Source organism: Calypte anna, chromosome 1, assembly GCF_003957555.1.
Source record: "Calypte anna isolate BGI_N300 chromosome 1, bCalAnn1_v1.p, whole genome shotgun sequence".
NCBI classification, from domain to species: domain Eukaryota; kingdom Metazoa; phylum Chordata; class Aves; order Apodiformes; family Trochilidae; genus Calypte; species Calypte anna.
The window spans coordinates 170,521,411-170,539,398 of NC_044244.1; the positions used below are offsets into that span (position 1 = coordinate 170,521,411).

At 41.0% G+C, this 17,988-nt stretch overlaps 1 protein-coding gene across 5 annotated transcripts in view; it reads right to left on the minus strand.

The window, feature by feature from the left end:
- Positions 1–17,988, minus strand: part of CAB39L (calcium binding protein 39 like) — a 63,605-nt gene that overhangs the window by 40,565 nt on the left and 5,052 nt on the right. Inside the window, exon 1 of one of the 5 annotated variants that reach the window (XM_030468003.1) lies at positions 4,831–5,207. The gene's annotated coding sequence lies outside the window, so the exon portion shown is untranslated. Of the gene's footprint in view, positions 1–4,391; positions 4,471–4,830; positions 5,209–17,988 lie in introns of those variants that run through there. The other 4 variants (XM_030468013.1, XM_030468022.1, XM_008501624.2 and 1 more) reach the window with 4 other exon arrangements.

The window sequence follows — 17,988 nt, forward strand, 5'->3', positions numbered from 1 at the left end:
ATCCTTGGGAACATTCAGGGTCAGGTTGGATGGAGCTCTGAGCAACTTTATGGAGTTGAAGATGGCCCCGCTCACTGCAGGGGAGGTTGTACTACATGATCTTTAAAGGCCTCTTCCACTGCAATGATTCTATGAATAGCAGCTTCAAGCTGAGAATTTACCACAAGAAATTACAAAGACTACACTGGTATTTTACAGACAGGAAACAAAGACAAATCCAGTAGAAATACAAAGGCATGATGGAACTTCATATGGAACACTGTACACAAGCCTGAACTCCAGCAGTCAAGTAAAATCAACAGAGATTAGACTGGGTGCAGAGCAAGACCCCAGGTTAGCCAGATAAACTGGAAGACCAGCAAGTCTAAGAGGTTAAAAGTGGTCATCTTGGCAAGCTTAGGATAAAAATACAGCGAAGCCAAGGAAGTTATCTCAGCTCAAATAACTGTAACTCTTTGTTTATGCAGAAGCAAATGGCTATAAACTGCTGATTAATAAACTCAATCTGAAAATGTAAAGGTTCCAAACCACTGGAGCTTTGAGATTTTGGAATGACCTACTCTACCCAGCTCACTACAGAGCATCTGTTCATAAATTTTTCACTGGGCTGTGTGACAGCAAGGGAGAGGGCTGAATGAGCCTCTTTTCTTTCCTACTTTCTATGAAAACTAAACTAATGGTTATTCAACAGCATATGTTCTTATAACATCAGAAACCCATTGTGGACACTCCTGCATTCCTAACAAGGGATCAGACATCTTGTGAAACATTTAGTTGTGATGATGGTGTTTCACTGATGCTCTCGTGAGAAGCTGATGATACCAAGGAAAGAAACAGCTTTATCTCACTTGACTGTCTCTCCAGGTCACACAGGGAACCCTCCATCAGAGCTGTAGCAGGAACAGTGCCTTCTAAAGCCTGCTGTTGCCATCAGTATAAACAGGACATTTCAGCTGCCAGAGCCAGGGTCTCCAGTGCATTTCATGAGCTGCATGTACTTTTACAAAAATACTTTCAGGGAATGTAATTCAGTGTTTGTTTGGCAGAGAAAAAAAATAGCAGTGATTTTATTTGACAGAAACACCAAAAGGCTATTTTAAAGCACCATTTTTATATGTTTGTCAGTTTCTGTTCAAGTCAGAAAAAAAACCAAAAACATATATATATCTCATATAGATTAAAGCAGCAAGTTGGTACCAGAGGTAGACAAGGTTTACAAGACGTAAGTATAAGGGTATTCAGCAGCCTGTCAAAGGTAACATAACATCCCTTAATACTCAGAGCATGCCTTCCCCTCAGGGGCCTCCAACTCAGCAAACATTTAACCAAGATGGAAAACATACATCCAAAAAACCCAACATATACTTGCTGTTACTCTGCCCCCTCTGCAAAGGGAGAAGCTGATGCACAGATTAGAAAACTACCTAAGAACACGTTAACAAAAAATGCCTACGTCTGGAATGAAACCTAGATCATTTGACACCCAAACTTATACTTTATCAGTCTTGAAAATATCTCTTCTGACAGTTCATCTGTTCCTTAAGGGAATGTCTAAAAAAATAAGTGCAACTCAAGCTTGTTAATACAACTATAAAGTACAGTAAGAGATCTAGCTCTGTTAGTAGGCACTCTCCCCCATATCTTTGCTCTTAATCATATACTTTCTCAGAATATTACAGCACAGCTGAGCTTGTAAGCACGATAAAGGCAAAATGCAAACATCACTCTACTCACTGGCCCATCCCACTATGAAGTGACTCAGTTAAGCAGCTTGGTAACAAATGCTTCCTCCTGCCCACATAGGCAAGAATGGGAGAGAGTATGTGAGTTCATGATCCATGCCCTTTTCTCAGACATTCCTCCAGACAAGCCATCTGGGCTCCAAATATGAATGAGCAAAAAAAAATCTTCTTCCATTTAAGCATAGGACATCCATTTTCTTTAGTTACTAACCTTCACTGACTTACCAATCAGAGCTAAGACATTTCATTAAGTCATACTGGGTGAGAGCTTCTTTAAAGGGGAAAAAAAGAAGACAACCATTGACCATTCACTTCAGCTTGCCTAAGACATATATTGGGGCTGAAGCAAGCACACTTGCCTCATAATTTTGACAAATTCAGCCTCTATGTAATAGGAGAGATGTGTTATTCCCTCCCCATTTCTCCCTCCTGCCAGAGTTGGGTAAGTTTTTATAGAGTCACACACTGAAACCAGGGTATGGAAGCTCCCATGTATCATGATCACCAGAAGTCCAATCTGTCCTCCCTTATGCAGTCCCCTCACACAGCCCACATTTCATTCAGCAAACAGAAGGAACGAAGGGCTACACAAGTAATTCCTCTGCAAATCCTCAACGAGTTGTTGATTTTGGAAGGTACATTACAAAATGAGACAAAAGATTAGCAGAAGTGAGGACAGTTTTATTGTTAGGGTGAATGAACACTATCTCTGCTTGGCAACAAAATTATTCCAAAACCTCAAGAATTTACTCCTCAAAAGCCTTGATGTTGGCTACTTGTTGCATTACCTGGAATGAGGGTGGGTATCGGCTGAAACTTCAACTGAACAAGCAAAACTTTGCAGTAATGCCTACCACCAATACTAATGTCTTTTCTTATTAATTATTTTAGCAGATGGCAAGCATCCCAAAGGTCAGACATGGAAAGTACGTAGGCAGCTCTGCCCTTACTCTGTTCACCTCTTCTGAATCAGAATAACATCACATAATTGTTCCATATTGTTACGAAACTGAAGGCATTTCTGGTGATGCCCCACTCAAGTGCTGTCGTGCAGCTCTATGGAAGCACTCAAATAAATTAGTAATTCTACATTTGAGTGCTTGAATGCACATTCAATTAAAAAAAAAAATAAAAAAATCTACATAGTCTCTCAGCAACCATGGAGGATAGGATGAAACACCAAGTAGCTACCTGGTCACTGAGGCAACAGTCTGATAAGGGTTTTATTTCAGAATGCTGCCACCTTGTTCACATCTCTACAGCCTCTGTTGGAGTGGTATTGCTGTTTGCAGAGCCTAATGGTGAGCCAGGTCAGAGAACCAATGCAGGTTAACAAAAAATAGCCTGGCAGGGCAAAAAAGGTGACATGGGTTCATAGTCCCGTTCCCCCCACAGTCTTACGAAGAGCTGTACCAGCACAAGAGGAGAAGAAAGGGGTGGAAGGAGGATAGAGAAACAGGGCTGCTGTAACAGGTATACACCTGCCAAACCCAGAATGAGGCAGTGATGATGAGAAAGGGAGTGTAAATGTGTAGTAATACAAACATCATAAAAGTATCCTGAGTGGGGTACAGGCACCAGACTACACTGGCAGATAAATACCAGAATTAAAGTTAGGAACTCTCCGAGTGTTTGATTTTGCTGCCTAGTGTCATTTTATTGCAGCATGTCCTGTGCTACTAACTCTATTAATACTGTAATAGAATATTCCTTGCTAAACAGCCCTTGCACACAGCAATTCAGATTCTAAACTCATGCAGAAGCAGCATCCTGTGGTACCATACTCACACCAGCATCAACCATCTCTGTGACACAGGCTCACCCACTCATGCTAATGAACTAGCTAGAAGTAGCACATTATTACTTTATGTTGAATAAAACCATAAAGTTAAAAGAAACCAGTGGCTGTACAGCCACCAAATATTCCAAATCGATGAGTCAAGAATATCTGGGATCCTTATTTCTGCTTGTCACCATGAAGGTTTTTCAAAGCTAAATAATTAAGTATTCAATTTCATGCCTAACTGTAGTCCATACCAAAACTCCCACAAGCTCAGTCATGCAGAAAGAGATCTCTTAACTAAGGTCTCTGAAGTACACACAGCTTTTAATTTACTTCAGTAAAAGGGAAACAAAGTTAAATTTGCATTTCTAGTAGTACTAATAACTGCAGAAGTAATGGAAACTGGTAATATAATTTAAATAACATAGGCAGCAGCCAAGAGGGAATAGGACTTCCTCTGGACCCAGCAGCAAGGAAAGTGATTTTTGTTCACTATTACTGAAAGTTACCTCTCTACAGAGCATTCACTTGACAATATTCCTAGCAAGCCTGCTGCGCTTTAAATTGCTTCAGAACACATAAAAGTAATTTTCTATAGCAGTAATTTCACTTCACTACTAATACTAGCTCAAGGAACAGTCTTTGCTCAGAAAAAAACCCCACCGAAACAATCCCTTCCCTTAAACTCAATGGAAGTTCTGCCTGATAACAACTTGGTGAATAGCCCATTGCACAGGATTAGCGTTTCAGACTGACAGGATCTATTGGCTACAGCTAATGAGATGGTTAATTTACATACGCCATTTCTTGTGACACTTCACACACACACACACAGGCTCATCCCCCCTTCATCTCCAGCCTCTTACCGCTGTCTCCTGCAAGTGGCCCTGCTCTCATTCCTCTGCATCCCGAGAGCCAGCCCGCAGCTGCAGGCAGTCAGGGGAGAGGAGCAAGAGAAATGAGATATTGCAGATATTTTATTTTTGGAAACCACACTGTAAATAAAGCCATTTCCAGAGATATTCCATGGACACGGAGCGCTTGGTCGTGGAGCCAGCGCCTTACGTAACAGGAGGAGCATTGTTTAGGGTTGCCTGCTTTAAAAAGCCACTCCTGGTAACACAGTTTACGAAGCTATAAAAAGCTAATAGCGTTAACTATCGAGCACAAGCAGGCAAGCAGCTTATTAAAAAAAAAAAAAAAAGGCTGGTGATAACCCGAAAAAAAAAAAAAAAAAAAAAAAAAGTCTGATTAAATCACTTAACTTTCTGTCACTCAGAGGACATCATCTCAGCTGACACTTACTGTGTGCGGGAAGATGGGGGTTCCTAGGCAGCCCTGGACATCCTCATGGCCAGGTGATGAAGACAGCTCTGCGCTTCCCCGCAGCCCACGCCGCCAGCAACCGCCTTCAGTGATCTTCCATCTAATTCCGCTCGATTCCCCTCCCGCCGATTCCCGACACGTGGCAGAGACAAGGGATCCCCACACTCAGCCTCCCACTCTTCTTCTGCCCGGCGACCGCCACCAGCCTCTGGAAAAGCGTGAGCAGAAAGGATCGCTTGAAACACGCACAGGCGCTCGCAAGCAGCTGTAAATTTCCACTCCCCGCTCGGACTCCCCGGCCTCTCTCCAGCTCCTCGCCGCTCCTGCCCTGCCTAGCTCCCTGGCTGGGTGTGCATTTTTCCCCCGCTGACCCTCCCCGCTTCCCAACTCCCTCGCTCGGATTGCTGGCGGGCTCGCACACCCCCTCCGACTCCACGTCAGAGGAACGCGTGGAAAAGCAGTGGAAGGCTCCGCCGAGAGGTTTCTCCAGGGTTAAGGGAGGAGATGCGACGATCTCGCATCACTTCTGTAAGTTTCCATTCCCCCTCCGAAGTCTGCCGGTGCAGGGGAGGAGGCATCGCTGACGGTCCCCGCACCATCACGTGGCAGAGGCTGCTGGAATTAAATTATTCACCTTGCTACCCTGCTGAGAATGCAAATAAGGAAGCCCAGCAGCCGGCTGCTGTTACAAGAGAATATTAAAATCAACGTGCTCACGGCTTGCAGCAGAATCCTGCCCAGAGAAGCCGAAGTAAAGCTCCCTCCCGCCTGACGATGTATGTTAACATAAATAGGTTTTCACAAAAAAATACTGTGTGTGTGTGTGGAGGGGAGGAAATCTTAAGTATACTCTTAGTAAAATTCTGGTCCCATTGAAAAAATGCATTAGCCTAAAGGATTTCTTCAGAGGCTACTCTGAGGTCCCTTCCAACCCCTAACATCCTATGCTTCTGTGATTATCAAGAACAAAAATACAGCAATATGAAATTAAAGGAATTTTTAATGCTTCGCTTTTCTTTCTTGGCAGCTACCGCTTAGCAAACACCTCATATTCCCAAGGGGAATGGGGAATGGTTTTCTCCCCCCACCCTGGCTGTCTAACACGCGTTGAGAGCGAGAAAAAGAGGATGCTGTACCAGCCACCACAGGCACTGCAGGATTTAAATCCCATCCTCTCCCTCATCTCTGCCAAACCCCAGCAGGGATGAGAACCCGTCATGTATTTCTGCTGAGCTTACCAGCTCAGGGGGAGATTTCACCTCCCATCCCCTCTTCCTCAGGGCAAAGCCCAGCCAAAGTCCTACATTATTAAAAATAATTCTGTATGCTACGTTTGCTTGGGGAGCTAATCTCAGCCCCCACTGCAATCTGCACTACAGTTGCATCAGATCTTGATGGAGGGGCTCACCTGCAGTAGCTATTCACTGCCCTACATTGGGAGGCAACCAAAAAACTGTGAGAAACCCCATTTCTGAGGCAGACAGATGAAACAGCCACATTTTAAAGGGCTAACATCCTTTGATAGCAAACCCAGCTCCTAGCAGAGGCAAACATGATTATCCCAGATACTCACTTTGAAGTGCCAAGGATCAGCAACTTGCCTGGCTCCAGGTGCTCCCAGTGCCTCCAGGGCTCAGAGGCAGAATCAGTCCCTGCTCCCATAACCTGAGTTTGCACAGGAGGTGCCAAGCAGACCTCAGGTCAGCAGGTTTGTGCTCTTGGACTTACCTGTGCTCTTGACTTACCTGTGCTCTTGATGTACCTGCACTGCTGTTTGCACTTACCCTTTGCCTAAAAGACCATCAAGAGACCTCAGCCCCATGTTTTTGGGCTGCCCTGCACAGCACAGGGAACAGGCACTAGTGCTGCTCCTGCTGTACCCAAAAGGTGTCCAAAAAGTGTCACAAAGAGGCAATTTCTTCTTTGAGCCCATATTGAGATATTTGTCCAGCACACAACTAAAGGCTTTGTGTTAGACATCTGGGCCAGGTTTCCTCTCCAGGTGACCTCCAGAGAAAGCTCAGCAAGGGATGCTGTAGACACCAAGCTTGGAGCAGGATGAGCCACCTTCTGAGGGGACATCTTTCTCCACAAAGCTTAGCAGGCCCATGGGCCATCAGCCCAGGCTGACACTTCAAGACAGGAAGGACTTGGAGGGACAAAGCAGGCACTGGGGCATCATTTCATGGGCACCTTGGTCTGCCCCAACTCAGCAGGGAGAGGGAAAAGGAGCTGCCCTGCAGAGCTCCAGCACCGTACACCCTTTCTTTCTTGGCCCTTTCTTTCTTACTGGATATCATAACCTTCAGGTAAACATTATAGTGAAAGCCAAATGATAAAACCTTTGCCCTTGGGCTACTACTGAAGGTACCAGCTCTTCCTAAGGCAACACAAAAGTCTGGGCGTGTTACATTATTAATTTCCACTTTGTGTTTTTAAGTGAATAACTCATTTTTTCCCTTGCCCATGGGAAATTAAGTCCTTTCCATAATGCATCCACCACCACTTCAACAGGTGAAAAGACATCCCTCTGTTGGCCCGCAGAGTTCAGCACTGGTGGATTCTACCCTGCAGTTGAATAATCACAAAAAAAAAGATTGAATAAAAAAACCTCCTGGTTTTGCTGCACATTAAGGGGTCTCACTGGGTAATCTGAGTTCTCTGAAGTATTCATAGCACGTTCTCAGTCAGCAGCCCTTTGGAAGCATAAGAACTTTATCTAAAAAAAAACCAAACTATCCTTTTTTTTAATATATATGCCTGTTTTCCTGGTTCTGAGGAGTAAATTGGATATACCCTCAATTTACAGTTCAGCTCTGAGAGTCTTCTATGTGAGGAAATGATTTGGGGCTTTAATAGGAGCCCTCTGTATGCTGGGAGAGCAAGAAACATACCTGCTCACATTCCTGCATTGCAGCAGGAGGAACAGTGCAAAGCAGAGTAGCTAAAGGGGAAAAAAATGTGCTTTTTCAGTACTGTTTCATCTTCAGTGAAGTTAATTCTCAGATGACAGGAGAAGACCCTGAACCATCCAACAGGAATTAAGAAATAATTACTCTTACCATCCAACAGGAATTAAGACATAATTACTCCTAGCTGTTAAGATTATTATTTTTTTTTTGTTGTTGTTACCAAGAGGTTTTTAAATATTTCAGAAGAAATGTTTGCTTCAATTCATAATTTGTAACCATCTCAAATCTGGAACACTGGCATTATGAACAGCCAACACTGCTTTATACTCAAAGTACACTGAAAAAAAGGAATATCTGTGCACTGCTAAAGGACGCCAGCTTCCACTTATTTAAATTCCATTATATTTATTTCCTTTAAAGTAAGCAGAGACCTCAGGCTACAGCATGGTTAGAGTACTTTTTGAGAAATGTTTGTCCTTGTTTTTGTAATTTAAAATCATGCTATCTAATAAAGACCAAAGGAAAAAAAATCTCAGTCCATTATTCCTGCCCTTTCCATTTATTTTCTAAAGTGGAAAAAAGAAATTAGGGAGCTTGAACAATGAGTGTGGTAGCAATAAATTACAGAGGTGGATTACAAGATACAGTGCATATATATTAATGCTGCTTATGTTAACCACCCACTTCCAGTCTGTCTACCTCCTCTGACATTCCAAAGCCCTGAACAGTGTCAGATAATAACAAAAAAATTCATTCTTTCCCCAAAAAACTGCTCAAGGCCAAGGCCCCAGGCAATCAAAACTCAGTTCTCCACAACAACAAGTTTAGTTGTGTAATACTGAATTACCAAGACAAGAAACTTTAGGATACTAAAACAGTTTTGTTACCTTCCAAAACCAAGAAACTCAAGCACTCCCTAACACCACCACCATGGAGATTTATCCTAATCTTACAGATTCCAAGATACCAACATGATGGCAATTTAGAAGACTGAGGGAAAGTAAAAACAAATAACTTATCTACATAGTGAAGCTGTTACACTTTAACTCAAGGCATTTAGCTTTAGGACAAAGCAACATAAAAAGTGTGTGCAACACCACTTCCAAAGCCTCATAAATAAAGAGGGCAGACTTTAGAGAAACTTTGTGTTTGTATGTTATTCTTCAAGCTCACAGAGTCATTTTCCACAGAACCCCTGGCAAGACTAATGTGGCCACTCCAAATCAATACCTTTAAAGCTGCTTTTCATCTCATCGATCCTCAGCACAAACTCCTCTGCTTACTTTATCTCCCCTATAACCTCAGAGGGAGGGGAACTCAGAACTGAGCCCACACAGACCCAAATGCAAAACAAGGGGACAAAAGGAGGTACACAGAGGGGCAGGTGGGTTTTCCTACAGCCGTTTAAAAAAATTTCTGGCCTCTCTCAGGACTAGAAAATTGAAAATTCCTTAGTGAGGAGTGGGGGGAACAGAGAGCAAACAGAGGCAGAGGCCGACCTGTAGCTGCATTTTAGCAAAAGTCAGCAGGTTTTAAATGGATGCTTTGCATAAGCTATTCCTAAAAATGCAATTATTTCTTCAACGATTTCCCCCACTTCTTCCTCCTGGCTCCCTCTAGTGCTCTTCAACACATACTGCCTTTCTCTTCCTGTTCCATTTAATGCAAAGATAAATAAATGCTAGGACGATTATTTTTTTTAAACACCTGCAGTGACTCTTACAAACTACTCAGGGTTTTTTCCTGAAGATATTATTCACCTATACATCACTCCAGTAATCACATGCTGACACCAGCCTCTCTGCCAGGAACCTTTGTGTATCAGACACTTCATGTATGGGCCAAAATATTTAACATTTTTTTCATTTTAAAGGCATCCATCAACTGTGTCCTCAGAGAAGTTCAGCTAAAATGAATCCCTTTTCCCTGCACAGTCCCACCCCAAAAAAGGTATTAAACCCAAACAGAAGGTTACTAAAGCCCAATAGCTGAAAAATAAAACAGATTAAAATTTTATGCGTGTCCTAAAGGGTCACTTATAAAATGTTAATCACATGCTTTATCTACTACATAAAACACAATTAAGAACCGTACCTGCAGTCCCACTTTATGACTGGAGGAACAGTGAACTCATTACAACATTCTGATTTTACCTGTAGACAAATGCAAACAGAAAGTAGTCCTCCAAAATCAGTAACTCCCTGAAGAGCTAAATGGGCATTTTTAATATAATTAAAGTCTTCTCTTCTTCAAACTGCTTCTGTCCCAACTTTGTATAGTCAACTACATCACTGGACATGTCTGCTTGTTTAAGGTCTATCCATACCATTAAAAGGGAAAGAATATGAAAAGGAAAGATCATTTCAGGGGGAACAAATGCTTTGCTGAACATAAAGAATTTTACCTTATGAGTACCAACCTTAGAATTCATATTGCAGCACACTAAAAAAAAGGTTATTTACAGTAGCAACAAATAAAAGATAGGCAGAGCCAAGTAAGCCCTGGCTGTTTAATACACTTGAAGATAATCCTTGCATTAGTGCTAGCCTTTTTCTTAATTACATTGTAAAATTCTTTTGTGTGTATTAAAAGCATTCATCTGCTATCTCCCATTTCTGAAACAACGATGTATATTCATCACTTGTCACACTGCTAATATATTTGCCTTCATACGATAGGTACATGGTCAGTCAACACAGCACTGGATGCTTGCAGTTTCTGTCCCTCAGTAAGGATCATTAGCTCTGACTGGCTCTGGATACTTGGGAAAAAACGACTCACCAGATGATATAAATGGCAAGCTCTAGATATATAGGTTATATCAAGTCAAACATACTGACAGAAATCTTCTTGGCAAACATCAATCATTTACACATCTCAACAAAATCTGACAGCTGGTTTATTAAGTAGGACACAGTTCCACACTTATAAGCATTGTCACACCTTCTGGAAATAGTTTAAGAAATGACTGGTTTCTCATGATAATGGTAGTTTACGTATCTGCCCTCTTCCAGCAGAAGCAACTCATTATTTTTCTCCTGTGTGTTTGTTTTTGCAGTCTGCAGTCATAAAACAACTCCATCTGCCATCAAAATACTTCTAAAAAAGACTGCTACTGCACTGTAACAAAAAGTAATTATCTCTGAAAGTGATTAAGGTGTACCCACTCACAAATGAAAAAGGAGTCTCAAGCTCCATCACCTGACATGAGAAGTTATCCAGTGGCTTTGCAAAAAAACCAATGCTGGTAGCACAATCAGAAGGTACCCAAGTCTGAACACCAACAGAACACATTTTCTAATACCAAATATACATTCAAGACCTTGGATCTCTTTCTCATAAATATTCCTCAATGTCATGTCAAAGCCTAATACCACAAGGAGACAAAAATTCATAAATTGAGCAGAGATTCCCAAACCCAAAGAGTCAGACTTGCAGGCCTGATAGCAGAACTGAGAGAGAAAAGTCCTGAGAACATCTATTTCAAACAGCAGTGCCTGTAAGGACACAGAACTATCTCTGGCATTACTGCCCATTTTGAAATTTCCACCCAAGTGCCAGGGAAAAGCAATGGTCTGTTTTCTGAGAGCAGGCTGATCCTGTGAGAAGGTCACCTAGGAAGGATCATACCTGTTTAACTTTCCATGAGCACAGCACAACAGTCTCTGCTAGCTGTCAGCATGGGATGAAATTACTTTCACAGGCTTAGGAACTTCCACTGTAACATTTCAGCACACAAAGACCTGTGTATATTAGCCAAGTAACTAAAGACATAAACCTAAGCTATTTAACACCTTGTAATTTAATCCATCAATCACACTAATTATTTTTACTTTTTTCTATTTAAAAATAATACAGGTAACATGGTTAGGATGTTTAAAAGTAACACATAATGAGGATCTGTAACAATTTACACAAAAAACTAATTGCAAAGAGGTCCAATACTTCCTATAGAATTATGAAATGAGACTTTATTTACAAAAAAAAGCTTGAAACGTTTTTTTTCCTCATCTCAAAACAAGAAATAACTGTGTTACTACCAGCAAGGGAATCTAAAAATTGCAAAGATCTACTCTGGTTCTCACAAAGCACAAATTATTGTTTGACGTAGCCCAACAGCTTCTTGTTTAAGAGCAGTTTTTTGGAAGATCTGTTTGACATTAATTTCAAGCGTTGTAGACTATATGAAGTCCATCAATAAATGCAATCACATAAAATATTTTTTTCTTTTATGGAGGTTTATATTCTTTTTTGCTTACTGCTTCTTGCTGCTGTGACTCCTGCATTTGCAAATGTATGGTCTTTGAAAGTTCTCCATTTTGTTGGTGGGTAGGTACATAATCAAATCACTCCAACAAACTGAGTTTAATTCTTTATTGCTATCTACATTCTGCATAGATAATGTTTTTCCAACACCTACAACCAATACTGACTTCGATTTAAAAACAGGTCTTCAAGTGAATCCATCAAACCTGACTATATTCCAGAAGTGAAGAGATTAACATTAGATGGGAAATTTTGTATTCTGCCTTCAGTGTACTTGACTACTGTCAGCTTTTGACTGCCTCTTCACTACACAGAGTGTCCTCCTGTCTGCTGGCTGTTCCCTGTGAGCCCTGATACCTCTCACTGCTGGGTTTTAGGACAGTGTTCCTTTTCCTTAAGGTAAATCCACCCTTCTTGCAGTGTAATTAACTTGTCTTTCAATAGAGTCTGTTAATGTGCCCTTTAATTCAAATACATGAGGCCCTGCCATCATTTGTCATCTTTCTACTCTACATGACCTAAATAAAACTATCAGGGAAGACTTTGCATTTTCTTCCAACTACGTGTTCATTCGGGCTTGGGTTTTTTTTTGCAAACAGACAACAACTGAACACCACAAAATTTTACTTTAATTCAATGAATCTTCATTTCAGGAGCCAGTTTCTTAGACAGATGAGATGAAACCCTTAATCTGACACTCACTTGCATGTCAGTCCTTAAGATTTTGGACAGTTTTTTATCAGCCATTAAAAAAAAATATTCCTCAGTCTCCATAGGATTGTCATACAGATTTTCAAAAGTAGTTGTTAAGTCTTTATTTATTGTTGTAATATGATGGATTTGTTCACTGCTGTATGTTTATTTGCAATGTTCAACTTCATTCTCACTACAGATGTCTAGTTCTGTCTTTTCAGCATTGTTGTTGACAACTTTAGTGCAGCCATCAGAGATGTCACTGTTCTTTTTGTTCCTGGTATTTTTAGAACTTCTCATTAGCCCTAAATACTGAAGAAAATCTGAAGTGGTTTTTTTATTCATTTTCATAAAAAATACTGCTTGCTTCCCCCGAACCACTTCTAAACCAAGATGGGACTCTTCCTTTGCTTAAACTGTCTTTTAGTATTTGACTTTGCAAACACTAAATATAACATACATATATTAAATACTCTAGATAGCCAAAAGCTCTCAAACTTTAAGAGAGACTCTTGTGAACAACGTTAGAAATATGTTAGTGATGTAACAGCACATCACATCATGCAGAAACAAAGATTTGCTTATTACCCCATGTTTTCTTTCCTCAAAGACAGGAATGTCACAGACTTCTGCAACCTCCTTCTCCCATGACCTTATGAACTGCGACGAGGAGATACTCAGTTTACAGGGCAGGGAGAGTTCAGTGAGAGAGGAAGAACAATGGCCAACATTTCTCTGCATGTTTTCTTAGCATTTAGCTGCTGCCCAAGAAACTGGAATAGCATGAGGGTATCTTGGGAAATCCTCTGGCAACATCTCCCTTTCCTTGACAAAAGGGGGTGGAACACAGATAACTGTAGGAGCATGTATGTCCCTATATAGATTGGTTTTTGTGAAGGGAAAACCCTTTTCCAAACAGCACATATTCCAAAGACTTCCAATCCAATCTGACTTCAGAGTTCAATCAAACCTGGCTTCATTCAAACTGCCTTTGACCAAAAGAAATTTTTCTTTTCCTTTTGTATTTCATCCAAGGCTGCATGTGATGCTTGCAATAGAGGAGTACAGAGGTCACAGGCAGTTACAGACCTAAACATGGATTGTAATGTAAAAGACAAGACCTATTAATGGACTGCAGATGAGGAGGAGTAGGACTAAAGCTCAATGCAATTTCTATATAATAAGCTTCTGTTCAGAAAGTTCAGCTTTACTTAGCTTGTTTGCTGAGACACATTAATCAATTTGTCAAAAAAACCTTCTCAAAAACTCCAATCAAAAATAAACAAAAAAACCCAGACCCACACTTTTACCAAAGACTGATCGTGTGATATACATGATATTTACCCTAACAGATCACTACAGCCACCCTGCAGTCCTACCCTTATAAATTTCACATATATATATATATACAATATCTAAATAATTTGTTGCAGATAGCTTATCCTGTACCAAAGCAAACATGTAGTGAATGACCACCATGAACTGGTAGTTTTTTGCCTATATGCAGAAGTGCAAAACAGCTGCTTGACTGCCAATGAACTGCAGAAGGTGAGAGTTCACAGTTAAGAGGTATACCTGAGAAGGGAAACTTGATAGAGTTATGTCTCCCTGCTGACATGTGGAGAAAACAAAACAAAACAAAACAAAACAAAAACAAAACAAAACAAAACAAAAAAACCAAAACCAAAACAAAAAAAAGAAAGCATTAAGAGCTGAATGTTACATGATCTTGGGATCACTACAGATGTTGGACCTGAACTGTTTCCACATTATTTTAATCTCTGCATTCAGTAATCTCCAGTACCCTTACTTAAAAAGCCCAAAACATTCTCTTTCCAACATGTAAGAGCAACAGCACTGCATTCTTTGCTGCAATAAAGTGGTACATATAAATATGTACAAGTCCCTTTGTGCTAAATTGACACAGGGACTTTAACAAAGATCACCCAATCCAGTAGCTGTCACTCAAGTGTCCCCACATTTCAACACCCACATTTCAACATCCAGTTATGCAGCATCACTTTCTTCCTCCTTCATTATCACCTCTTGCAATAGGAAACACAAGGTACATCAGAAGGTGGTGTTTTTTTTAAACTCATGCTGTAAAATAATTTAAAGATGTTATTTCACAAGTGATAAAGTTGCTCTAAGATTACATTGCTGCCAAAAAGGGAAGTCATGCCCTGGCTGCCCTCACTTCCGTTGTACCAGTTCTAGGAATAGCACAACTGCAGAGGGAGACAGATCAGTCTGCTGGGCACCCTGAAAACTGTACAGATGGAAACAACAAACCTCTCACTTCCCTGAAAAATGCAGCTTTTAGAGAAGTTAGAGGAACTGTGGAGGGCCTTACTACATGTAACTTGTGTGAAATTTTTGGATCTTTATCAGTCATTTCCAAAATGGACAAGCCAAGCTACAATACTAAGAGAACAAACGACAAGAAAAAATCCACCCACCCAGGAACACTTTTTTTGCAGGGGAAGTGTGTGGCATTTTGAAATATTTCTACAATACGTGGTGGTGAAAACAGTTTCAAGGGAAAAAAAATCCTGTCTCTTTTTCCTCATTCCTATACCCAGGCTACAACCACACATTTTGATCTGCTAATGCAAGTGTATTAGCACCTTCCTGGGAATTCATCAATGAAATCAATTCATCTTAAAAATAAACCTTTACTTAAAACTTATGCTAACAAACCACAGCTCCCTTAACTGGGTCATCACAAACTTGACAGAAACCAAATCTGCACACTCAACTAAGATAACCAGATAACCAGCAGTATTTGGTTGGTTTTCTTTTTCTTTTTTCAGTTCCACGTGAAATATCTTTGTCTAACATCCTTATGTCTCATGAAAGAGGATTACAAAGGTTTGGACCACAGTTTGCTTTGCTTATGCAGTGCTGCTGAGAGGATGTCTCACATTTTCAACATAGCTTCTTTGGTTCCTTCAAGAACCTTCAAATTACTTCAAGAATTTTACAGAAAAAATAATGAAGTTAAATTCACTTGCCTCCCAAAGAACTCCATTCACCTCCACTGTCTGCAAAAATGCAGGAGTGGTTTTTGATCTAGCAAAACTAGAGAACATAGCAAGGTCCAGGCTTAGGAAAAGCTCTGCTGTGTGATGAAGATCAGCTGCAATAAGCTGGATGCTGTAGGTGTTCTGTCCATCCCAGGGCTTTGCTCATAGTAAAGAAACAGTTGCACAAAGACTTCACACTGGGATAAACAGCACCAATGATGAATTCAGAAAGCAATTCACCTATCTCCAGATGCTCATTTTGCCCCAAGATCACCCGCAGTTACCCGAGAGAAGCAGCAACATCAAAGTGGCTCCACAGCAAATTAGACAGGGAAAGCTATTCAGATAAAATGAGCTGAGTCAAACAAGTAATAGTTCCTTCAGCAATGACACCAATGAAGAGGGGAGGGCTGAGAAGCCCAGGGACAACAGAACTGTTTCTTTCTTGGCCAGTGCCAGTTTCAAATGTTCAGAGGACTGTGGTTTCCTTGACCCTCTGTAATGCTCATTAAAAAAGCAAATGCAATAAATATTAACAGGACACCACTGCTTCTCCTCATTGCTTCTCCTGTTCTCCACACTTCACAGCCACACCTCTCCACACTTCTACAAAGTTAGGCCAAACCAACTGCTGATGCAGGACAGTGAAGTGGATCAGGAAAAAGGATCAATTAAAAAAGGAGTATTTTCTTCAGCTAAATTATTTTTCCCACAGGAGGCTGTGACTGAGGACTACTTAGTCCAGAATGCTCTTTTTCAGAGTCCTGTGGTAGAGCCCCAGCACACAACATGGATTTACTGTTTTCTACAGCTGTAATCAAATTCCTATTAGTGTATTTGAAATCCAAGAGGTCTGAGTTTTATTTGAACATGGTTATTCCACCTAGAAACAAAAATGACCAGGTTTTGCCATATGCTGCCTTTCCATGGGTTTTATTAGGTCAGGTCCAAGTCCATGCCAAGCACTCACTCCTTTACCTTTTGTAGCACTGCTACCAAGACCAGCACTCACTGATCAGCCCAACGTCAGTGGGCATCACAAGGGCAGCTTCCTCTGCACTTTGATGCAAAAAATAAAAGCCAAACAAAAAAAGAAGTTGTGGAAGCACCCACAGAACATTTTTTAAGAGTGGGAACACTGCAAATTCACTGAATCTTGAGGACTGATTAAAAATATTTGTCTGCCACATCTTCATTTCAGATTCGTCATTAAGATTTGTCTGCCTCATCTTCTTCATCTCCTTCTTTCATTTGTGCCCCTACTTTAATCTGCATGCAAACCCACGAACAGAACCCATCAAAAGGGTGTCCTGGTTTGGGCCAGGATAAAGGTGATTTTCTGTCTTGTACTTTTGCTTTTAGCTAAGTCTCTTGTAAGTAGTTGCACTTGCTGAAATTAACAGCAAGTTTCTCAGTGTCTGCTTCTAGGACTGATAACACTCGATGTTTATAGTTACTGCTAGAGACTGGTGTGCAGAGCCAAGGACACTGCTCAGCTCTGAGGAACGTTTTACCCTCCAGAAGAAAGAAAGAGGTCCCACCTGCAGCCCTCCTTTGGGGAGGAATGGACAAGATAGATGCCAGAATTGACCAAACAGAGTATTCCATCCCATATACGTCATACTCAGTATAAATTTGAGGCATCACGAGGGCCAAGCCATGATTTCCTGCTTCCAGTTTCCGGCTGCCTGCCCTTCCTGCCTTTCCTGCTTCCCTTCCTTCACCTGGCATCCTGGAAGGATTCCGTCTATTCGTCTGCCTGTGGTCCTGATGCATGCCAGCCCATATCTGTGTGTTCCTGCCTCCAGTTCCCGACTGCTGCCGACTCCAGGAGTCCAGCCTGGACTTTCCCAGTGCTGCCCTGCAGCCCCGGTGGTGACATTAGAGTTATTGGGGGAAAAGGGGGAGGAATGTGGTATCCATTTTCCTGTATATTTGTATATATTTAGTAATTTTTCCTATTTATCATTACTGTTTCATTAAAGTTGTGTAGTTTAGTTTCCAACCCATAAGTCTCTCTCCCTTATCTCTCTCTTTATCAAGGAAGAGAGAGAGATTAATAGAGAGCGTCTGTTATTCAGGATGCTTTACAACCACTTCTTCAAAAAATACCAGAAAAAATTTATTTCTGTTGAAGAGAGAACAAAAACCTACTCATGTTCACATGGAGAAATTGAAATAAAAAGGGTTTTAGGCATTCTTTTCTTCTAAGTTCCTTTCATCATAAACAACTACCACCT